Source organism: Rattus norvegicus, chromosome 1, assembly GCF_021556685.1.
Source record: "Rattus norvegicus strain SHRSP/BbbUtx chromosome 1, alternate assembly SHRSP_T2T, whole genome shotgun sequence".
NCBI classification, from domain to species: Eukaryota; Metazoa; Chordata; class Mammalia; order Rodentia; family Muridae; genus Rattus; species Rattus norvegicus.
In genome coordinates, this window is record NC_141534.1 from 164,307,956 (window position 1) to 164,329,885 (window position 21,930).

At 45.7% G+C, this 21,930-nt stretch overlaps 1 long non-coding RNA gene and 1 pseudogene across 2 annotated transcripts; one reads left to right on the top strand and one right to left on the bottom strand.

The window, feature by feature from the left end:
* Positions 1–5,618: 5,618 nt before the first annotated feature.
* Positions 5,619–8,324, top strand: LOC147996887 (peroxiredoxin-2 pseudogene; annotated as a pseudogene). The gene has a single exon (XR_015651907.1). The product of XR_015651907.1 is annotated as a peroxiredoxin-2 pseudogene (transcript).
* Positions 8,325–14,173: 5,849 nt separating this feature from the next.
* On the bottom strand, positions 14,174–19,643 carry LOC147996888 (uncharacterized). The gene is made up of 2 exons (XR_015651921.1): positions 17,721–19,643; positions 14,174–14,324 (listed from the first exon to the last, which is right to left on the bottom strand). It is a non-coding gene; the product is annotated as an uncharacterized LOC147996888 (long non-coding RNA).
* Positions 19,644–21,930: the final 2,287 nt, after the last annotated feature.

A 21,930-nucleotide genomic window follows, 5' to 3' on the forward strand; every position in this document is an offset into this window, starting at 1 on the left:
CATATACATACACACTAACACACACACACTTACACACATGCATACACACACACTGACACACATACACATATACACACACTAACACACACATACACACACACTCACACAAACACACACTAACACACACTCTCATACACACACACTAACACACATATACACACATACACACCCTAACACACATACACACACTCATACACACACTAACACACTCACATACCTACACACTGATACGCATGTATACACATACTCACATATATACACACACACTAACACACACACACTGACACACACATACACACATACTCTCACATATACACACACTAACATACACATACACACACTAACACATATACACACACGCTAACACACTCACACACTAATACACACATACGCGCATACACACACACACACACACACACACACACACACACACACACTTTCTCTAGTCTTTCCATGACTACAACCCTGTGGAGAAACGGAGGGTGGCTGACACATCTTTTGGAATAACCTCACCCAGAATGCCCTAGGCTGGACAAATTGAATTGGCCCCAGAGGAACTGGGGTCAAGGGCCTGGCCAGAACATCATGTGAATGTGATCCAAGGGTAAGATGAGCAAGTGGTACCCAGGCTGCCAGGCCCCAAGTAACCTCAGCTGGCCCTCAGCCCAGGTGGCTACAAACCAAGGTAGGGACAGTCTTTCCAGTTTAAAAACACTATCTATATGAACATATGTCACTTAGTGTCTAGGGGCCTGAGATGTCTCTGACAGGCTGCTAGAAATCTCTCCTGCCCGCTTGTTCCCACCCTCCCTCTCTCCCCCCATCTTCTATCCTCCGCTACGTCAGGGCTGAGCCAAACTCAGAGCCTTGTAAGGACATGCACCCCACCACTGAACCGTACACCCCCATCTCCTGTGCTATTTTCCTTGACAGTTTTGCTTCAGTTCTGACTGGTGAGGTCCAGGGTCTGAAGCAGCCAAGCTGAGGCTGTAGCAGAGGGGTTGCCTAGCATGGTACGAAGCCCTGAGTTTGACCTCCACTTACACATCACTCACATCCCAAGGCAGGGGCCCTGTGTCCACGGTTTGTCCTGTTTCTGCCTTCAGTCCCTTAGCCCACATAGTGGGCTCTCAGCCCAAGAGAAATCCGTGCACAGAGAGCCTCCTGTGTGTCGGCATTGTGTCCTAAGAGCATGCTAGGCAGTTGAGATCTGGCATGGGGTAGGGACGGGGAAGAGGTCATGATGAACACATGAAATCTGGCTGCACTATCCCACTGTCCACGTTGTGATGTACATTAGGGAGAAAATAAAATGAGGTGATAAGCTAGAGTCAGTAGTGTGGGCTGCAGACCAGCAGCATTCAAAGTTTTAGAACACCAACCCTGGCAGCTTCACAGGCCATACCTAGCCTGACTCCAAATGGGTGTTACCGTCATGAAGAAGACAGCGGATGCACTCAGCTTCTGTGGTGTATCCTCTAAGAAGGATCAAGTGCTACCAACCACCCAAGAAGTCCTTAAAGGGACCTCTACCTCCACACCTGACACCTCTGTAGGCCTCAGTCTCCTATCTGGAAACTGGGCTAACGGGAGAAAAATTTCAAACTGAAAAAAAATCTGGATATGGAGACATCAAGAGTCTAAGAACTGCTCATTGATGAGGTGACAGACTCTTACCCAGAGGCCTCAGTCACACCAAGAGGCCTGGGCTCTTTCCATTTATGCTGGCTGCGATAGGAGTCTCTATTGTTCAGAGAACTGTATGGCTGTTATAGGTTCGGTATGAAGACCTGACCCAGAGCGGACCCAGGAAATTGGCAGGTCTTTCTATCTTGCCCCATTCCCAACTTCCCCCATCCCACCCCAGCCCTGGTTCTGAGAAAAGCCAGTCTTTCCTGTTGCTGATGCAATAGACTTGCAGACGAATGTCCCAGGCCACACTGTGACTGTGGAGCAGGGCCACCATGTCCACAACATGTTCCTTTATCAACCCACCAGTCACACATCAGGACTGTCATGGCTTCGAGACTGCAGATCTGGCCACACAGACCCTGAAATTTACTGATGAGGACACTGAGACCCCAGTGTATATTTCCATCCATGTTTTGCATCCTCTGCTGGGAGAACGTCACCTGCCACATTTAGCACTTACTATAAGGCTCTGAGAATTTAAAACTCTGTCACCAGACCACACTTGTCACTTTATCTGGGAACCCGTGGAAGGCAAGGCCAGGCCTTTCCTACTCCCCCTGCAATTCAGGATCCAGTTTCCTTCCTGGCTTATCAAAAGGATGACTGACTATCTATCTATCTATCTATCTATCTATCTATCTATCTATCTATCTATCATCTGTCTATCTTCTATCTATCTATCATCTGTTTGTCTATCATCTATCTATCTTCTATCTCTCTGGCTATCATCTATCTATCTTCTATCTATACATATCTATCTAGCTATCTATCATTCATCTTCTATCTTCTACTTATCTATCATCTGTTATCTATCTATCTATCTATCTATCTATCTATCTATCTATCATCTGTCTCTCATCTGTCTGTCTGCCTGTCTATGTATCTATCCATCCATCTATCTCTCTAAACAATGTTTTGTGTAGCCCAGACTTGCTTGCAATTCCCTATATTCTAAGGCTAGCCTTGAACTCCTGGATCTGGCTCTGCTTCTCAAATACTCCAAAACAATAAACGAAGAAAGAAAAGCCAGAGGTCTGGTTTCCTCCTGTGTGCTAACAGTGCTTTTTCAGTCTCTTATTGTTTCTGCTCCACATGCTTTTGCTGAGTTCCCCCAAATGAAGAAGTGGCCAGAGAGAGTTCATTTGGGAGCCCAGGACCCAAAGGCCTTATCTGCCTCCTTTGCCTTGCTCAGCCCCTTCCTCAATGAGTTGCCCGTATTTAGGGAACTGCCCCCAGCCAGTGTCCAGGAAGTGACTGATTTGAAGCTTTTGTCCACTCTGGGCAAGTGTTTGGAGCTGTTGCTGAAGATTAAGGAGACTTTGATCAAGATCCAGGCTGGGGTGACACATACTCAGCAGGAGGTGGGGGCAGGAGGATCTCACGTTTAGAGCCAGCCTGGGCTACACAATCTATTCTGTCTCAAAAACAAATCAACAGATCCAGGAGCTCAGAGTGAAGCTCAGCCAATAGAAAACGCTCTTCCAAACCTCCTCAGGCCTCTGGTTCTTGAGCCACCCCTGGGCCTTCTTCCTTTGGGGCCAGGACCTTGCAGGGCCAGGCTCCTGCTCTGGCTTCTGCCTGACTCTGCCCTGCACAGACAGCCTAGTGGGTGCTAGGACCCCATTTCCTGCCTTCTGAAATATTTCTCATGCTTCTTCAGTCAGCTTGCATCTCTGCTGTCACAAATGACCATAAATCTGGTGTCTCAGAGAGACACAGACTTATTTATTATAATACAGTCATGGAGGTCCAAGTTCAAGAATGGATCTCCCTGGCAAGATATCAGCAGGAGTACAGACCTTTCTGGTGCTGGGGGAGGGGAAGTGTCTTGTGGCCTTTTACAGCTTCTAGAAGCTGTTGTGTTCCCTTCCCGTCACAGCCTCTCTCCCACCTTCTTGTTGCCTTCTTTCTCTTCCCCTGTTCTGCCTTTCTTTCCTGATTCCACTGAGCACATCTGGAACTATCTAGAGAACCACCTGCTGATTAAAGTCCAAAGCCTCATCCTGGCCTCACTGGCCTTTCTGGCCTTATTTCCTGTCAGTAGTGAGCTGACCTGACCTCACCCCCATGCGGAGTTCCAGCCAGAGTGGAGGAACACGTGCTCACAAACGTGTATGTGCGTGTGCGTGTGCGTGTGTGTGTGGGTGCATGCGCCTGTGTGCACTCGAGATGTGCTGTCAGACTCAGATCATCTGCTTGTTCGCTGGTGGCAGCTGGTGGCGGCTGGTAGGAGAAAAACCCTCTCATCTTACCACAACCCTCATGGTGGGGACCCCTGGAAGCTCAGAGGCAGAAGCCACCAGGGAAGGACAGACAGCACACTAACAAATGTGCTGTTTCAGTAGAAACGGTTGGACACAAAAGCACAAGCAGATGGAGATAAGAAATGTTTGCCTTAGCCTGGGAGTTTGGAGAAGTTTCCGGAAGGATTAAGACTTGGTGGAATTAGCAATACAGAAGAAGTTGGGAATAATCTTAAATTCGGAATGTTAAGGAAGAATCAGCTTCTTCCTCCCTCTTTTCCTTCCTCCTTCTTTTGTTTTCTCTTTTCCTTCCCTCCATATAACGTACATATCTACACATATGTAGGCATAGACACAATACTATATACTACATATACTATCTATCTCTATGTTAGAGCTATATACATGGCATAGTATATATGATAAAAGGTGTGTCTATCATGGTTTTTCTGATTTCCTCTCTTTACATTATCTATGAGTATATAAATATGCAGTAAATGGAAACTTGCATATGACTAAGCCTAGTGTCAAAACTAATCTGGGCCAAACCCCTTGCAGCAGGAGGACACTACGAGGCCAGAGCTTGCCGCTCTGACTCCTGCCAGCAGAGGGCGCTGCCAGACAGCTCTGTGGAGACCATGCCTCCAAGACACACCATGCATGAAACAGGAGACAGTGGGAAGGAAAATGGCTAAAATCTGCCTCCTGACCACAGAAAGAAAATGAACTCCCCAGGGAACTTGGAAGGGAAATTTCTTGGGAGAACTGTCAATGCTCTCTTGGCTTGTCCCTATGTAACCAGGGAGTAGAAGAAGCTGTCTCCTCACCTAACACCATCCCATATTTGGTGGGGTCTGGAATCTGGCTGGCATCTGAAAAGGCTGGCCTCGTTCTGGGAACTGTGCCTTTCTGATGGTGACTACCTTTGGGTATTTAAAGCCAAAATGCCACCTCTTCCAGGGATTCCCCTCTTCTGACATCCCAAAGTTGTCCCTTCACTGTGTTTCTACATTAAGTATTTTGAGATGCTGCCCCAATATAAATTCTAACTTGATTCATTCTGAGATCACCAAAAAACAAGGATGGTGGTTTTTAGCATGTTGAATCTTTTTCATAGGAAAACACACAGACACACCACTAAGTGAATAAATTCAGAATTGGGCTGGAGCGATGGCTCAGTGGTTAAGAGCACTGACTACTCTTATGGAGGTCCTGAGTTCAAATCCCAGCAACTACATGGTGGCTCATAACCATGTGTAATGGGATTTGATGCCATCGTCTGGTGTCTGAAGACAGCTACAAGTGCACTTATATATAATAAATAAACACATTTTTAAAAAATTTTTTTGAAAAGGTTAAAAATCAGAACCATTCATAATCCAATTTTTCTTTTTGGTACTATAAAAGACCAAGAATGTTTCCCTTCTTTGTCTGCCTGGCCAACCCCCACCTCCATTGACAACTGCTAAAAAAGTGATCTGATCCCTTTCTGTGCACACACAAACACACTCACACATTTCTATAATTTATTCAGGGTGTCTTAGTCTTAGTTTCCATTTTCACTTAATTTTGAACATCTTTTGTATTAGTGTACATGCTAAATTGTACTTTGGTGACAGTATGTATGTATGTATGTATGTATGTATGTATGTATGTAAATGTGTGTGTTAGCTATATTAAAGTATTGTACAGTGGTTCTGTGATCTCTTTCCTGTCTCTGCTCGTGTCTGGTCATCCATGTGTCTGACTCTTGCCCACGCAGTTATGGCCTCCAGCAACGCACACAGCAGAAAGCCTGCCCCTGACTTCATAGCCACCTTGGTGGTAGATGGTGCCTTTAAGGAAATCAAGATTTCAGACTACAGAGGGAAGTACGTGGTCCTCTTTTTCTAACCACTGGACTTCACTTTTGTTTGCCCCACGGAGGTCATCCCTTTTAGCAACCATGCTGAGGACTTCCGAAAGCTGGACTGCGAGGTGCCGGGAGCATCTGTGGACTCTCAGTTCACCCACCTGGCGTGGATTAATACCCCACGGAAGGAGGGAGACGTGGGCCCCCTGAATATCCCTCTGCTTGCTGATGTGACTAAAAGCTTGTCCCAGAATTACGGCGTGTTGAAAAATGATGAGGGCATCGCTGACAGGGGCCTCTTTATCATCAATGCCAAGGGTGTGCTTCGCCAGATCACAGTCAACAGCCTATCTGTAGGACGCTCTGTAGATGAGGCTCTGCACCTTGTCCAGGCCTTCCAGTATACAGACGAGCATGGGGAAGTCTGTCCTGCTGGCTGGAAGCCCGGCAGTGACACCATCAAGCCCAATGTGGATGACAGCAAGGAATATTTCTCCGAACACAGCTGAGATAGGTAAACATCGGGAGCCTGAATCCTAGATCTCACCTGCGCCCTACCTGGATGTCCTGTGCTGGCCCAGAAAACGTTAAATTTTTCTCCACACTCTGAAGGGGCTGGAGTTTAGGCAGAGGCTTTCTCATTACCCACCCGGAATCTGGTGAGTAGTGACCCTACCCTGAGCACAGCAGGTCTATAGGCCCAGGTCTATAGGAAGCCAATAAAGTATTAGGGACAGTGTAAAAAAAATATTGTACAGTGATCCCTGAACAGAAACAGCACCTAGGCTGGCCTGGGTGTACGAAATACAACCACAGCACTAAGGAGGTGGAGCAAGGGACTTAGAGCTTCCAGGGCACCTGGCTACATGGAGAAATCCTACCTCAGCAAAACAAAACGTAACCCCCTTCTGGGCGGATTAAGTAATAAGCTCCCATTCTTCCCTCTCACAAGTCTTGGTTATCAATAATCTATTCTATGTTTCTGTCCATGCCTCATTCCATTTAAGGGACGAATATTAGTCATAATAAAAGACAACATTTGATTGGCCATTCTCTGACAACAGATATTATATTAAGGACACATGTATAAAGGTGTGTGTGTGTGTGTGTGTGTGCACATGTAAACACACACACACACACACACACACACAAACACACACACACACACACTTGGGTAAAACAAACAGTGCTGTAATACTGTTGCCCACACAAGACTCCTGGGGATGGTATAAAAGAAAGTCCTGGAAATAGGCAGCGAAGACGCGTGAGCAGCGCACCTAGCCTTAACATGAAGATGGCCAACCCTTCTCAGATCCTTTCAGGGAATGTAGGAGTTCAGTTCCTAAAACATGCTCGCGTAGTGATGGCGGGCCTCACAGTGGGAAGCATGGTTGCAGCGACCTGCTAGACTGCTGGGCTCCCTGCTCTGAATCCTGAAGTTGCCCGCGTGGAGAAAGTCTGCTCCCCGCTCTCTGTGTGTATCTGATGAGTCACCACCGCTGTGTACCTGAGGAGTCAGTCACCGCTGAGTGAGTATAGGGCCTGGGGTGGCAAAGTCTTGGAGGCTCCATGGAATGTGTGTTTCCAAATCCTAGAAGCCCAGACTGCCTGCGGCACCCTGGGGTTAGGGCCCAGTTCTGTGATCTATTAGTACTGCCTTGGAAGAGGCTCCTCTTCCTCCAAATCCAGGCCTAGCACAGAGCGGCCTGGTCTGGCTGATCTCTCTGAGGAAATAAAGATTCACACAGAGGTGGTGGGTGGAGGACAGGAAACCACTAGAAAGGAAAAGAGAGAAAGAAGGGTCGGTTCAAGGGAGAAAACGTTGAACGGAGAAAGGAAGCAGAGAACCGAGAAAGAAAAGTCAGATGCACAGAGAAAAGAGCCAGACAAAGACCAGAGCTAAAGCAGTAGAGGGGAGGCCAGTCCTGGTGGCACACACTTTTGATGCAACATTTGTGAGGCAGGGGCAGGTGACCTCCGGGACTTCAAGCCAGCGTGATCTGTATGTCAGGCTCTAGGCCAGCCAGGGAGACCCTGTCTCAACAACAAACAAACAAACAACAGAACACTGAAACAAAAATAGTGGAGGGAGGAAGAGAAAGGGACAGAAAGAGAGGAAACATGGGGAGCAGAGAGCAGGGCTGGACTCCTCCATTCAACCCATCAAGACACGAAGGACAGCTTGGGGAGGCCCTGGCTTGGCTGTAGTTTGGCCTGTAGTGCATTCCTGTGAAAGGTGAGTTTGCAGGAGTCAGCTCTCCTGACTCCTAAGCTCAGTTCAGTGGTCGGGCTTGAACCCGGCCCCTTTGTCCACTGAGCTATTGTGCTACCACAAGTAAACTTATTTTAAAACACAACTGTGCGGTAGCAGACTCTGGACATGAGACAAGGACAGAAACAGGGGTGCCCACGCTCACTGTATCCAGAGGGTGGCCACTAGTCTTAGTAATTTAGCAACAGGATAAGGTCCTTGAAGAAGTGCACACTCTTTGCTTAACCATAAAGAGTGCTCCTTGCAGGCCTATCTATAGTACAGAGGAAGGGAAAGAGAAAGAAGGAAGAAATGAAATGTAGCTTTATACATTTAGGACAAATACGCACAACATAATAGTGCTATATAGCTTTACTATTGGCACAGGGCTGGGCATGTGGCTGAATGGGTAGAGGGCTTGCCTGGCATGCATGAAAACCTCGATTCAATCCCCAGGAGGATATGAACAGCGACTCTGTCTTCCATGCTCACACAAGAGCACATGTGGGCACACACCACATACACAGAAATATAAAAAATTTAAAAAATTGTATGTGTGTGTGAGTGTATGTGTGCATGTATGTGTATATGTGTGTGAGTGTGTGTATATGTGTGTGAGAGTGTATGTGTTTGCATGTTCATGTATATGTGTGCGAATGTATGTGTGTATGAGTGTATATGTGTGTATATTTGAGTATGTGTACATTGTGTTTATATGTGTGTGAGTGTATATGTATGCATGTGTGTGTATATATGTGTGTGAGTGTATATATATGTGTATGAGTGTTTATGTATGTATGTATGTATATTTGCATATGTGCATGTGAGTATGTTTATATGTGTATGAGTGTATATGTGTGTTTGAGTGTATATGTGTATGTGTGTATGTTTGTATAAGTGTACATGTGTATACATGTGTGTATTCATTTGGTAGGTGCGAATCCTTGGCTTCCATTCACAGTAATTGGGGGAAGGATCCTGTAAAGCCAGGTGAGGTAGCCCACACTTATTGTCCCAGCACTGGGACAGAAGGACGGAGGGGTTGGGGGAGTGGGAGGGTGGGTTTCCAGGTCAGTCCAGGCTACATAGTAAGGATTCTCAAAAATATATACACAACAGAAACAAAGGAAAAGAAGAGCAGCCCTTCGGAATGTGAGGAAATCCCCATGATACCAGACAGGGACATAAATGTGGATATGTATGTGTGTGTATGAACATTTAAAACAGTACAATTCAAATTTTCTGAGTGGATAAACACGTGACAGGGTGGCGCCGGTCTCTATCTCCCCACCCTACTCAGAGTCACCTTGAATTTCAGTTCAGTTCCACCCTTGGTAAATGGTTTTAACCATCTAAAATCCAGATCGGTCCTTCCCTACCAGGCCAGCGCTCCCTTTGTGAAGAGATTTTTCTCAAAGTCTCTGGCAGGAGGCCAATTCCTGGTCTCTGCTCTCACTGTGGAAGCCTGTGGAAGCCGGGTAATTGAATTCACCAGAAACCTGCCGGTCGCCATAGCAGCAGGGTTCATCAGCTGTAAGCTAGGTCAGGCTTCTGCCATGGGGCACCCTCAGTTGCTAAACTCCGTGAAAACAGACAGCTAAAATGTTTTTATGAAAGTGCTCACAAGCTTCCAAGAGCAGGAAACAAGCAATAGCCCTTCCCAGCTACGGGGTCTGGGAATTAAAGAGTGAAGCCCAATACAGCACTCTCTCGTGGGACCCGAGGCCCACAGGATAGTAGGGAAATGGTGTCTGCTACCCAAGACTAGTGAATCGCAGCTCCTGGAGGAGAACATACACCTACGGTCTTACAACACCAGCACAATTCCTAACTACATTCTAAATACTTATCCTATACCCACAGAAAGTATAGGTCTCATCCTCATCAAAGAAATGTCTCCTTGCAACAGACAGAGATCATTACAAAAGCCCACAAATGATCTAATACAGAGAACACGCCATTGTGGTCCAACCCAACAGATGCAACAGTTCCTGCACCAAGGACTCGGGGATGAGAACAGAAGAGGGGGTGGGAAGACTGTAGGAGACAGAGAGCCAGGACATTGGTTGTAAACGTTTGCCTCCTAGAAATGTCAGAGAAGCAACACCCATGGAGTTTTATCGACATGACTGCCTAACAAGACCTGAACAAGGACACCAACACCAATAGGCTTGCTCTCAGGAAAGGGGTGTCTCAAGGAGCCTCGATCCCAGACAGAGAACTACAGCTACGAGTAATGCTGAGAGCAGCAGAATTAGTTTTCTCCTGGGAAGAACCTCCAAACTGGGTAACCAATGCCAAAAGGGCCTCCCTGAAAACATGCAAGCGTGTGTGTGTGTGTGTGTGTGTGTGTGTGTGTGTGTGTGTGTGTGTGTGTGAAGCCTTATATGGACCAAACACATTTATTTATATACTTAGGAATACATAAATTTATATTTATGGTATGAATATGTGAATATACATGTGTATATGTGTATATATGTATATGCATGTGTGTATGTCACAACAATTAAAGGAATAGAGGTCATGAATTTGAGAAGGTGAGCAAAAGAGGTTTGTGGGGAGGGTTGGGGGAGGAAAAGGAAGGGGGAAAAGATGTAATATTTTATTTCAAAAATATTTTTTAAAAAATCGTAAAAACCAAAAAAAAAAAAAAAAAAAAAAAAAAAGTACTCCTGGCTTGGTGGCACACACCTTTGATCCCAATGCTTGAGAGGCAGAGTCAAGCAGGTCTCTGTGAGTTCGAGGCCAGCCTGATTTATATAACAAGTTCCAAGTACCAGTGCTACAGACTGAGACTTTGTCTCAAAACAATTTAAAAATGTATAATTATTTTAATGTTTGTGAGTGTTTTGCCTGTATGTATGTATGTATGTATGTATGTATGTATGTATGTATATATGTTTGCCACATTCATGCCTGGTGCTATGGAAACCACAAAAGGTCATCAGAATGCCTGGACTTGGAGTGAAATGGCCAAGGTCATTTGCAGACAGCAAAGTGTATGCCATCTTGTTCTGAGGTGCAATGTGAGTAGAAATGGAGCAGCCTCTCCTTTCTTTATCTCTGCCAAAACTCCAGCCAGCTTTGTCAGCGTCAGAGTGGCCAGGGGTGTGAGGCCAGTTTTTCTGTGCAGGAAATTCCCTTGGCCACACTGCGTGGGCAGGAGGCTGGAGGTAAAAATTTCTTCCTCTGAGATAGGACATTCTTTCTGTCCGCTCTCAGGGCTCACTTGACCTATGCCCATCGTCTGCCTTTGATTTACTGGGGTTCAGGAATGGCCACACAAACCAGGTGAACTGATCTCAGTTAAGCAAGAAGAGTTTATTGAGTGCACAGCCCAAGTCTGATCCATCAGGCCCACAAAGAAGGACTGGGAGCCTAACTTGATGCCAATGTCTTTAGGGCAGGCTTTGTGTAGGAAAAACCAGGTTCAGGAGTTCAGAAGGCAAGGGTGGAGGTTGAACTACACTTTGGCTAACTAGACAAAGGACTGCCAACTAACCTTTAAGCTTATCGGTCCTACGTGAGGTGACGGGTGGTGGACAGGGGAGTTTCCGAGCACTGAGAAAACAGAGCGAGTAACACAACCATAGTGTTGTGATCTTTTAGGGGAACTTTCCAGTGTCAGCTGTGGGTAATGACTTCTGGGAAGAGCCTCACCAGACTGTGCTCCACCAAGCTGGGATAGCTGTTTTAGGTTTTTGGAAATGGGGATTCTCTATGTAACAACTCTGGCTGTCCTGGAACTAAATCTGTAGACCAGGTCTCTAGCTCACAGGGATCTGCTTCTCTCTTCCTCTCTCTGTCTCTGTCTCTCTTTGCCTCTCCCTGCCTCTGTCTCTGCTTCTCTCTGCCTCTCTTTGTCTCTCTCTGTCTTTCTCTGTCTCTCTCTGTGTGTCTCTGTGTCTCTCTGTCTCTCTCTGTGTCTCTCTGTCTCTCTCTGTGTGTCTCTGTGTCTCTCTGTCTCTCTCTGTGTCTCTCTGTCTCTGTCTCTGTGTCTCTGTGTCTCTGTGTCTCTCTGTCTGTCTCTCTCTCTGTGTCTCTGTGTCTCTGTCTCTCTGTCTTTCTCTATTTATCTGTCTCTCTCTCCCTCTCTCTCTCTTCTCTCTCCCCATCCCCCACCCCTGCCCCACCCCACCCCTGGGACTGAATTCTTGCACCACCACTCCCCGCTTTGAGCACTCCCGTTTTGGTTTCTACTTTTCAATTTTAGAAAAACAAATGTCTTTTGAGTATGGATAATATTCAAAATATATTGTCCATTGTTGGGAACAAGAAAAAGAAATGTATTCTAAGTACTCCCATTACGTTTTCAAACTCCATTTAATCATAGAGAGAAAATAAATTCAAGGGCTCAGGCCCTAGGGGAGCTGGGGACTTCTCTGTGGCTGGACAACTTCTCTTGCAAACAGTTGTCTGAGTCCAACCATCTCAAGGACAGAGTTGCTGGCAGGATCAAACAAGTTCATGTTCCAGGCCTTGGAAACAAACACCTACCCACTTCTCAAAATGTTTTCTTACTTGTCTGTTAATTGGTAAAGAATATAGAATGTGCTGTTACCTAAACCAAGGTGCATACATTATAAAATCACATAAACAATTGCCAGCTATGCCCTAATTGACTACGTGCAGTTGACCAGCTCCTTGTCCCCTTCTCACTCTGAGCTCTAGACCCAGTGTTTAGAAGAATGAAGAATGAAGCCGTGGATGCAGCCCAGTCTCCCGTGGGTGCTCCCTTGCTTATCCCTTAATGCCAGAATACATTGGAGAACACTGCGGCTCCCCCAGCTCCATTTTAAAAATGTTGCACAATCTCTCTTCTCGGACAAGGTTCAGATCCAGAGCCAGGCACCTCCCTGAGTGCAGAAAATAGAGCTTTCATTTTTAAGTTTCCATATCTGAAGTGAGTTTTCTCAGCTTCCAGCCTGAACCCAGCAAACATTTTGTTTAGTTCACTGAGAAGCTGGTTCTGGGGATGAGATTTGACCTTCCTACGTCAGACCCTAGCATGTTTGTCTCACGGCTTCCTCCAAAGCCTTTGTTCTGGGTCGACTGGCCCCTCACTCTGTGACAGGGGGATTGAAAAGCCCAGGAGAGAAAAGGCGTCTCTATAACTACATGTTTTAGCTCTGAGTACCTCTCCCTCTCTTGCTTTGTCTTATAAAAAAAAAATTGTTTCCCTATTCCAGGGTCATGCATATCTCCGAAGCTCTTGCTGAAATGGGAATTGTCTCCCTCTCAGAAACTGTGAAACCATAGCGGGGGAGGTTAAAAGGCTGTAAAATTCCAAACAGAGGAAAACGTTTTCTTAAAGCTTACAATTTCAAAAGGTTGACAGGAGTGTGTGTCCAGGTGTCTTGGTTGCTACAGGCCATCTGTGCATGGCTTCGACTCTCGTTCAGGGAAATGAAAGAGAAAGAAACAGCACATAGGGATGAGAAAATGCTTCGAATGGTTGTAACGTATGAGGTTCTTTTTTTTTTTTTTTAGAGAAGGGGTTCATTGTATTTTGGGTGAAGATCGACTGCACATGATGAAATGAGATTCTATCCTAGCAATGAAACCTAAGGACAAAACCGTGACAGCTTTAGGCTGTTGCAGAACGTCTGAGTACATCCCACGAGGATGGACTTAAGGATGAGACACATTGAATGACTGACGTCTATGAAATCCTAAGGTTATAATGCTCTCCCCGTGATAAGGAAACCAGCTTGAAAACCCATGGCTCATCTCTACGCCTGCGCTAAACTTGTTGAGCGCTAACCATGTGGGGAAACTAAGTCAGAACCCAAACTGTGGTCGGTTTTTATAAATGTCTCCTTGTGAAAACCAGGCTTAAGCTGTTCTCTCTGCAACTATATTTTTTTTGTGATAAATTAAGCTTCTATTAATTTAGAAGTATACTACAAAAGGGTCAAAAGAATAAGATTTCTGGTTTCTCCATGGACTGTATTTGTGATCTAAAGTTTATTTTGATACCAAGAGAACTTTGATTAAAAATTGTATATTTAAAGCTCAAAATCTTAACACGAATAAATTACCTTAGTTTATAAAAGCCTAATCTTACAAGAGTCACTAATTTATTATAAAGCAGGGGTAACTAAGATATAAAAGCTAATGATCACTTATTAGCAATTAAATGCCTTTAATGTATCTAGAATTGTATACATGAAAGAATTTGTGTCACACTAAGTACAAATGCAAGTCATTTAGAGACAAGATTTGGAGGAAGAGAATTGTATCTCCCATATGCAGTCTTCAGCGTATGTCGAGGAGGTTAAACCTGAAACACGTAATTCAAAACAGACTTAGGGTAAGCTTAATTTTTAATGCAAAATAATATTCAAAATTAATTAAAAAACTGGTTATGGAAAATTAAATCCTCAGGTGAAATGGGTTAAATTCATACTTGTGTGGCGGACATATCCGTGCTCAAGTACTACCCTTCCCCTTGGATGGGACCCAGATCCTGTTACAATAAATTGCATGACTGTCTCATTTCAGGATAAAAATGCTTGGGGAAGAAAGAGCTGCCAGGGTCTGCTGCTCCTGCCTCTGGCTGTGTAGGACAGACCAGCTCCAACCATGTAGACCAGGCCAGAAGAACCCTCATCTAAGGATCTTTCACTCGGTGCTTCATGTGGTGGTGGGGTGTGTGTGTGTGTGTGTGTGTGTGTGTGTGTGTGTGTGTGTGTCTGCACACACATTCTAAATGTCTCAAACAACACAGAAGGGAATAGCAATTACTCTGCACACAGTGTCAGAGATGACATACGGGGATACTGTGCCCAGTGTAACCTTGAACAAAAGCCTGCCACCGGACCAGTCTGGGAGCTGCAGGGTAATTTAATTGGCCATGCCTTATATCTGGCTTCTGGGTCTCTTAGCAAAATCTAATCCCAGGGCTGAGAAGTAAGTACCTGATTCTGTAAATAGTCCCCAAAAGAGTTTTAAATACTATAAGACAGAGACTCTGCCACAAGGCCAGTCGGCAGAGAAGGCTGAACCGTGGATGCTCCTTTAATCATGAAGTTAAAGGGTGTCATCCCATGGATCTGCCACAACAAAAAACCATCCTTCCCTGAGTGGAAGAAACTGGACTGTGAAAGGCCACCCAGACCAGCTTCTCTCAGTCACCTTGCAGAGATACCAGGGCCCAGCTCTCCAGCCCTGTCTCAGCCACAAACCTTGAAACCAGCAGGCTTGTGCTCAGCAAAAGTTTAAGGGGCTCAATATGGGACATTTGGAGATGGGGGTCACCACATCCTTTCTCCCCTTTGGACCTTTGATAATATTAGGCAGCCATAATGCTTCATTTAGGGCTAACTGAACCCCAGTGACTCCCCAGGACTGGACTCTCACACAAAAAAAATTCTGCTTAGTCTGCAGTATCTAAAAATAATACATTTGCAAAAAAAAAAAAACAAAAACAAAAACAAAAAAAACCTTATCTCTTTAAAAAGTGATGCCTGACTATGCATTTAAAAGTTGGTCCTCATAAAAATCAAAAGGCCAACAATCCTGTTTCCATAGCTTGTTTGTTTGGGATTGGCCGACCCCCTTACTCACACCTTCAGGGCCTCTCATCTCTTCCTTTTCTGGGGACACTTTACAGAGTCAGGTACTTACTCCTCAGCCCTGGAATCGAGTTTGCTAAGAGGCTCAGAAGCCAGATATAGGACATGGCCAATTGAACTGCCCTGCAGCTCCCCTGCTGGCTTTTGTACAAGGCTCCCCCAGGCACAGAACCGTCATATGTCATCTCTGACACTAGGTCTAATGATTGGGTCCTACGTAATTAACTGTCAAATGTTGTAAAACAACAGCTAGCCTCTGTTAAATTATTGACCCTAAGGGTCTAGCACCTGCTCCTTCATAAAAATCAGAGATCTGAAAGAAACTAAAAGAAGTAGAGGAGGGGGCTATGGGTGAGGAAGGTAACACCGTCGTGTCCTGACCTCACTCCAGCTCCATCTTGGGTCTGCTCAGCGCTTTTCAGCCCTCTGAACAGTCACAGCTGCCTTGGCAACACGTTTGAGACTTTAGAAACCTGACCATGCCCAGATGCATAACGAGATGCCTGCTGATGGGTAACCAGAGCAAATGCCACAGGCGTATCTGACCTAAACCCAAAAGTGCTGCTGCCCTGGTTTCTGTGTTTAATGAGCTTCAGCTTCAATGTTGATGAGGCTCTGTGCTTGTGGTGGTCTGTAACTTTCTCACCCAGACTATAACGTATGCTGCCAAGTGGGTGCTGGGAAGCAAGCCTGTGCCTTCTGGAAGGGCAGCCAGTGCTCTTATCCAGTGAGCCATCACTCCAGCCACCACAGGCAGGTTTTTACAAAAGGGCTTCTTTTTCTCTCTTGTGACCCCTTTCTGCCCAAATTTTACACAGTCCTGAGTGTACACGGGTGTAAAATAGGTATACAAATTAAACATTATTACTATTGAGCATAAAGAATTTTTCGAATGTATTTATCTTGTGTTCTTGTGGACCTATGTGCCATAGCATGGATGTGGAGGTCAGAGAACAGTATCTAGGAGTCAGTTCTTCTGGGGATCAAGCACAGCCCGTGGGTCTTGAGGATAAAAGCACCTCTTACATCCTGAGCCATCTTGCCTGCCCAACTAAATGTATTTCAAGGTAATTACTTGTCGTTCATATAATTTTATTGTTCATTGAGGATAAAAACAAATTTTCACACTAATGAGATAAATTCAATTGTTTTTATACAAAGAATTCATGATTAAAATTTGCAATTGTAAGACCCAGAACGCTGTCATTTTTCAGTTGATTGCTATTTTAATTTTGTGATTGTTGATGCTGAGAATTCCACTTTGCATATATGCAAAAGTATGTTTAGAACCATTTCTGAAATTGTTGGAAATTCTGCTTTAATCTCAGCATTGGAGAGGCCTAGCTAGGAGGTTCTCAAATCAGAGATTGGCCTGGACCACACAGCAAAACCCTATCTTAAGACAAGTGACCCAGTATTGCTTGGCATCCCAGAAATTCATTTGAGAGGCAAGGTTTTGTTTATTTTTGTATCTGTTGTGTGTACATCTATGTGTGTATGTGATGTGTGTGCTTCTCTTCATGTACGAGTGTGATCTTAAATGTGCCATGTCAGACGACGTCCCCATCTTCTACCTTGTATGAATCAGTCTCTGCCCACTGCTGTGTGCTTGCATCTAGGGAACTCTCATGTTTCCACTTCCTATCTCTCTGCAGGAGTGTGAGAACAACAGATGCACACTTCCACATCCGGCTTTACAAGGGTTCTGGGGATCCACCTCTCAAGGCAACCATTTTCCCCACTGCTTTTGTGAGACAGGATCTGACATACCCCAAGCTGGCTTTGAACTCACTAAGTGGCCAAGGAAGACCTTGAGTTCTTGGTCTTTCTGCCACTATCTCTCAAGTGCTAGGCTTACAGGAATGCCAGCAAATCCTATTAGGCTTTTTAAAGAGGAGAGTGCAGGGTCTGAGAGCCAGAGAAGGAGAGAAAAGACCCTCAGGCACCAGCTTGGGATGATACACATGAATGAAGACAGCAGAAATTTCCTCTTCCTCCTCCTCCTCCTCCTCCTCCTCTTCCTCCTCCTCCTCCTCTTCCTCCTCCTCTTCTTCCTCCTCCTCCTTCTTCTTCTTGGGTCTCAGGAGCATCATGCACATTACCTGGGGTTTAGGTCCGGCCTCTGGGAACTTGGTGATTAGGTTGCTCACAGGACAGCACTACCAAGAAAGCTGAGTCTCCACAGGCCACAGATCAGGTGAAGTTGGGACTAGAGTCTGAGGAAAGACAGGGGAGAGATGTCTGGCTGGGTTGGAGAATGTGTGCTTGAGACGGTCTGGGAGTGGCTGGCTACAGGGGAGTTGTCCACAGGAGACACTATTTGCTCTCTAAGTTTCTATTTGTCCAAGAATGATTCACATGACAGCTCCTCCTGTGATACTGTGGTCAACCCTTGAGTGAGGGACAGAAGAATGAACAGAAACTTTTGTGACAGTAGAAGGACCAGTATTTCAAGTCCAGCCCAGGGCTGTGTGTCTTTGAGAAAATCTCATTTCCTCTCTGGTTTCAGTTTTCTTGTCAACAAAATGGGATAATGACTGTCTTAGTTATTATTCTATTGCTGAGAAGAGATACTATGACCAAGGTAATTCTTATCAAAGAAAGCATGTAATCCGGTGTTAGAGGGTTAGTCCATCATCAACACGGTGGGAAGCAGACAGACATGGCACTGGGATAGTAGCTGAGAGCTTTACTTCATCATCTGCAGGCAGAGTCTGGGTCTGGTGTGGGCTTTTGAAAGCTTAAACCCCCAGTGACACACCTCTTCAAGAAGGCCACACATCCCACTCTTCCCCTGTTATACCAACTAGGGACCAAGTACTGAGATATATGTGCCTATGGGGGGACAGTCTCATGCAAACCACCACGATGATAGCATATGGGACAATAGCAAGGAGCTAATAAGTCCTGTAAAGGCTTGACACGAGCAGGCGCCTGATAAATATTTCTTCCTCCTCTTTGCCATTTCTCACTTAGTGTGGTAGTTTGTTGAGAGCGGATCCCACAGACTCATACTTCAATACTCAGTCCCCAGTTGGTGGAACAGTTTGGAAAGGATCGGAAGGGTGTGGCCTTATTGGAGGAGGTTGGGGGTGAACCTTGAGGGTTCAGAATCTGACTCACACAATCCTAAGGTTTTTTTCTGCCTTGTGCTAGTAGATCAAGTTGTAAACCCTCAGCTACTGCTCCAGTGCTATGCCTGCCTGCTGCTGGCTTCCTGCCATGACGATCATAGACTCTAGGAGTTTGGACTGCAAGCCTCCAATAAACTCTTCCATAACTTGCCTTAGTCATAGTGTCTTATCACAGCAAGGGAAAGGTGGCTAAAATACTTAGCAAACATTTATTTGAGGCCTGATAATATCAGGTGACTGGACTCTGGGAAGAGAGCAGTGACTACTGTTTGCTATTGCTCAGCTGGACTTCTCCATCTTGTACAGTTCAGGATACCAGTCAAGGAACAGTACAACCCACAGTGGACATGTCCTCCCACTTCTGAATGTTATCTAGAGGATCTTTAGTGACTTATCTAGAAGCCCATCTCCTCAGTGATTGTAGATCATGTTAACAGTTGAGCCTAACATCACAGGACCTTCGAGGCATCTGTGGGTTTCCAACCACAGTTCCACGCCTCATCAGCTGTGGCACATTCAGTCTCCTCACCTTTTGTGCTGGGAGTCGAACATGTACACCAGGCAAGTGCCTTGTGACTAAACTACAGCCTTGGTGAGTCCCTTCACACACACACACACACACACACACACACACACACACACACACACACACACACATCGCTTCTTCTATATCATGTAGCTAAACCTTTCTACTTTACAGAATGGTGATGGTGGAACCAAGCCAGGCATATAAAGCACCCCGACAGGGACTGACACAAAGTGAATATTTGTAAAAATCGGATTCAGGGCTGAAGAGATGGCTCAGCAGGTCAAGGTGGTTTGTTGAATTTCTGAGTTGGATTTCTGAAGCCCAGGCAAAGACAGGAGAGAGCAGATTCCACAAGGTTGTCCTCTGATCTTCACACATGTGCTGGGGTTTACAAAGCTCCCTAATAATAATAAAATGTATTAATTACACTTCCTTAAATAAAAGTCCTCAGTAGGAATAGTATTCTGTTGCTGTTACAAAATACCATGACCAAAACAATTTATAGAACAAACCATTTCTTTTGGCTTATGGCTCCAGAGGGGCTAGGTGTCCAGGTAGAGATGACATGGTGGCAAAAGGCCAGAGCAGGAGTCTGAGAGATCACATCTCAAACACACACAGGATGCAGAGAAACTGGGGGTGGAGCTCCCAACTCTGAGCCCTTGCATCTCCCTTCCTTTTAGCTGGCTTTAAAAGTTGCTAGAACTATGGGACATAAACTCTCCAAGCCTGCCCCTTTTGATATGCTTTCTTTCTTTTTTTTTTTTTTTTTGTTCTTTTTTTCGGAGCTGGGGAGCTGGGGACCGAACCCAGGGCCTTGCGCTTCCTAGGCAAGCGCTCTACCACTGAGCTAAATCCCCAGCCCCTTGATATGCTTTCTTCAGTGAGGCTCCAAGTCTTAAATGTTCCATAACCTCCCACAAACAGCGCCACCATGTGGGCGCTGACCATTAAAATACGTGAGCCTGGTCCCCAGCTCCGGAAAAAAAAATACTTGAGCCTATGGGGGACATTTCTTTCCTACAAAAATAGACACAAGGATTTGGGGCAGTTACTAAAAGAAAACATTGCAATTGACAATGTGTGTCTTTCACAGTCTGAAGTGTATGTCCAGGCTGGGAGAACCATCCTAACAATAAAATCTCTGGGGCCAGAGGGATGACTCAGTGGTTGAGAGCCCTGGCTGCTCCTCCAGAAGACTCAGGTTTCATTCCCAGCACTCCCATGGTGCGTCACAATCATCTGTAACTCCAGTTCTAGATGTTCCAATGCCCTCTCTGGCCTCTGAATGTACCAGGCACACATTGTACACAGCCATACATGCAAACAAAGTATAATACACATAAGATAAAAATTGAAGGAGGAGGAGGAGGAGAAGAAGAAGGAGAGGAGGGTGAGGAGGAGGAGGAGAGGAGGAGGAGGAGGAGGAGGGGGAGAAGGAGGAGAGGAGGGGGAGGAGGAGGAGAGGAGGAGCAGGAGGAGGGGGAGAAGGAGGAGAGGAGGGGGAGGAGGAGGAAAGAAGGCCTTAATCCCTAAGACTGTGGCAGAGCAGAGTCCTAACTTTGGTAATTACCAGCCAACAAACTTAGCTGGCTTTCTCATCTCCTCTAATCAACCTTTGGTACATTTAAGCTCCCAACTCTGAGCCCTTGCATCTCCCTTCCTTTTAGCTGGCTTTAAAAGTTGCTAGAACTATGGGACATTGTGGTACATGCCTTTAATCCCAATACTCAGGAGGCAGAGGCAGGTGGATCTCTGTGAGATAGCAAGTTTTGAACAGCCAAGACTACATAGAGAGAAACCCTGTCTCAAAAACAAACAAATTCCCTAGTAGTAAGCCAGGTGGGAGTGGTGGCACACACTATTGATTCCAGCACTTGGAAGACAAAGGCAGGTGGCTCTCTCTGAGTTTGAGGCCAGCCTGCTCTACATTGGGAGTTCCAGAGCAGAATCACATGGTGAGACTATGTCTCAACAAACAAACCTCTGCAGTACAAAAGGTCAGGCGGTTGAGCTGCACACTATCCATCTCCCACCAGCTTTGCTATAGATAGGACTTCCAATGTATGGGTCAGGATACTCATGGTCGCCCAGGGACTGGAAAGCTGCTTCGTTTTCTTTTTTCTTTTTTTTTTTCGGAGCTGGGGACCGAACCCAGGGCCTTGCGCTTGCTAGGCAAGCGCTCTACCACTGAGCTAAGTCCCCAACCCTGGAAAGCTGCTTTTAAAACATTGACTCGCCCACCTACCTACCTACGCCTGTGATGGGTGATCCTTTTCATATCTGGAGGCTGAATCTCAACCTTAGATCACACCAATGCCACCACATCTGAACTTGCATCCCACGAACAGGAGTGAAAACTGACCACAAACACGCAGGCAGGTCTCTAACACACACACACACACACACACACACACACACACACACACACACACACACACAATCTCACCTGTCCACATGCCTTAAATCACCTACTTCTTTATCCACAAATATCCCGGAATCAACCCCCGAAGTGTCTTCCTCAGGGAGACAGGTGTGAGTCCTGGCCTCCCACCTCCGTGCTCTCACTCCATCTCCTTGCTTACGGGTAAACTTTCTTTCAAAGAGCTCACTTCGGTGATTGGCTTGCTGCGTGATGAAAAAATGGGC